The sequence below is a fragment of the Carassius gibelio genome, chromosome B5, assembly GCF_023724105.1.
Source record: "Carassius gibelio isolate Cgi1373 ecotype wild population from Czech Republic chromosome B5, carGib1.2-hapl.c, whole genome shotgun sequence".
Classification (NCBI taxonomy): domain Eukaryota; kingdom Metazoa; phylum Chordata; class Actinopteri; order Cypriniformes; family Cyprinidae; genus Carassius; species Carassius gibelio.
In genome coordinates this window covers 19,515,665-19,518,753 of record NC_068400.1, presented here as the reverse complement: position 1 = coordinate 19,518,753, position 3,089 = coordinate 19,515,665, and positions in this window count along the sequence as shown.

The window sequence follows — 3,089 nt, the reverse complement described above, 5'->3', positions numbered from 1 at the left end:
CTAAACTTATCTTGAAGTGCTATAGATTTTGCAGATGTTGAATGAAACTTGCCCACAAAAGACTGAAGGAAATCGAATTTCTTATACTTTTGAGAGAAAGAAAGGTTAACATCAGTTGCCTAAATGTAAATGTGTGAAGTTCCTTTATAAAGTTAGTTTTATAAAGAAATAAATTCATAAAACAAAAAAAAAGAAATAGATAATTTATAAGTTACTGGTTATAAATGCAATAGTTATTTATTTTGCTCTAAGCCAGAAAGAAAGAAAGAAAGAAAGAAAGAAAGAAAGAAAGAAAGAAAGAAAGAAAGAAAGAAAGAAAGAAAGAAAGAAAGAAAGAAAATATTTTCTTAGAACATAAGGTTGAAATCAGGTGACAAGATCACACTGCATTTATCTCCCCTCACAGACAGCATGGTATATTCTATTGTATTGCCCTTTCATTCAATTTTTCTTGTCTTTTCCTTGAAATTCATTATTGAGAATTTTATGAGTAAAATGTGACAAAATTAAGATTAATGTGCTTGTTTGTTTTTTTCTTTGTTTTTTCTTCAATATCACTGCTTCACAGTGTCCTCTTTAGTGCACCATCCTTAGTGCTCAGTGATACACTGAGGACATTTTCTGCTCAATTCTGAGAAGACTAAGTGTTCCAGAACTGAGAAACAGGGTGACTGTGGAAGAAATTCAGCTTGATTTAATTAGGCAAACTGAACAGGGAGTTAGATTGAAAAAGTTGCATGAGACTCTTATGCTTACAATCTTTCTTTATTCTTTATGCACCATCTGCAAGAAAGCAAAGAAACATTCTAACAAAACAAATAAATAATTTTAAAAATGTGAATCCTCTTCAAAAAAAGTTGTTACTTTAATTTTTAATCAAATAATTTTAAGCAATAAATGATTACCATATTCATGCACCTCATTATTTAAATCAAGAAACAAAAAATATCATACCATATCATTTTACTTGTATTTTTGGCACCATGCTGGATAACCAAGTTGTTCTCATCTTGTTTTATTTTACAACCCCGCTTTTACATTTGACATCATTTGGCAATCAAACACGTTGCTAAATTATTTTTCAGTAAAATAAACTTGTACCACTTAAAAAAATAAAAAAAAAAAAATAAATAAATAAAAAGAAGAAGAAGAAGAAGAAAAGAAGAAGTGACATAGGTTATTTATTTCAACATTATGTAATAATTTTGTGTTATTCAGTACCGCAGTATCAAAATACTGTGACATCTGATACATCACTGAATTTTTTTTTTTTTTTTGGACCAATCTAGTACACCGGCGGCGCCAGGGGGGGTCTTGGGGGGTCTCAAGACCCTGCCAAAAAATGCCTTGACCCCCCATTTGACCCCCCAGCCTCTTCCTGATTAAAAAATATATATATACGGGATAAAGATCCAAAAATGTTTCTCTTCAAACAACGCAGAACAATAATAAATAATAATTATTTCGACATTTATTCATACACTGAACCGAGAACCGTTTCTGTCGGACGCGTCCGATTCGAGAACCGATGAGCTGATGATAACTGCGCATGCGTGATTCAGCGCGAAGCAGACTGACACAGAGCGCATCTGAACCGAACTGATTCTTTTGGTGATTGATTCTGAACTGATTCTGTGCTAATGTTATAAGTGCGGGTAAACCAAAGGCTTGAATGAAGGGCAATCATCGCCAATGACGGCATTACATCGAGCGCAAAAGAACCGGTGAACCATTTTTTTTCAGCTGGTTTACTTGATTGAATTGTCCGAAAGAACCGGTTCACTTGAGCACCTGCTCCTTTGCCCCTTAAGTGCCCTTTTGTCAAAGCAAAATTTCCTCAAATTTTTTTTTGTAATAACATAAACTTTTGTGAATGCCTGCCCACGACCAATCATAATATTAGTACAATTTATTAATAATAATTTAGCCGTAAATAAAATGACCAACATGATGACCGTTCACCTGACTACGACCTCATTCAACCGGGAAGATTCCTCATGCTGAAAGCGCATTTTTTAATTGCTAGAGGATATTTTCAACATCGTGGCAGCTGGTAAGTGGTGTTTCATTCTCAGCGAAGTGATTTTGATGTTTATTTACTTATTATTATTTTACAAGAACGATGTGATGTGAGAACATGCAGATATGTTGTTTATATTACTGTGTGTAACCTGTAGTGTAGAAGTAGAAGCGTGCTGTTTGAGGGAGAAAAGTTTCACAGGCATCGAGGGGTCTGGTCTTTTTTATGTTATTTGAATAAACTTTTATTATTTTACAGTACTTATTTATTTTTAACACGTAAAAATAATTATCACAACACTGGTAAGGCTTATTCAGATTTTTTCTCATTCACTGAATTATCATTATAAAAATAAAAACAATTCAGAAATGAATTAAAATATAATTATATTTTAAATGTGATGCAAATATTTTTTCTACAATAGCAACAGTGTTTACAACAGAAAGACCACTTTAGCCTGTAAACTCAATAATATCTATCTGGAAATAAATGTAAAAATATCAATGTCAATAAAAATGCATAATATACCTGACATGAAAGTGCAGTGTGAAGGATATGAATAACAAATGTAGCCTGTCATTTGTTTACATTGCAAAGGTGTTTTTGTTGTTTAGTAGCAGTAATATGCAGTTATTAGCCATGTCCACTGTATTTTTTGTTGGTTTTCATGAGACCCCCCTTGAAAAGACCAGGACCCTCCATTGCCCCCCCAATCAAAATTGTCTGGAGCCGCCACTGATCTAGTAACTTTTCTCAGAAGAGGGACATAGGCAGTAAATTAGATTGCTACATTGTGATTAGGATAACAGCTATTGTTTATTTTATAATAGTTATCAAGGCTAACATTTTGCTCGAGAAACACCCCACATGTGGAAACTATATAACTCTACTGTGACAGACTAGCGCGGACGCAACCAGGCATATCCAGACGTTTGGCCCATAGGCATCTGTAGTATTATGAGAATATATTCACTAGAGGGGCGGGGCACGAGAGGGGGACTGTCGCTGACGCAACCCAGAAGGCGTGGTCTGTATTCTGGCGTTCCAGCCATTGAGAGGATTCAGTGTG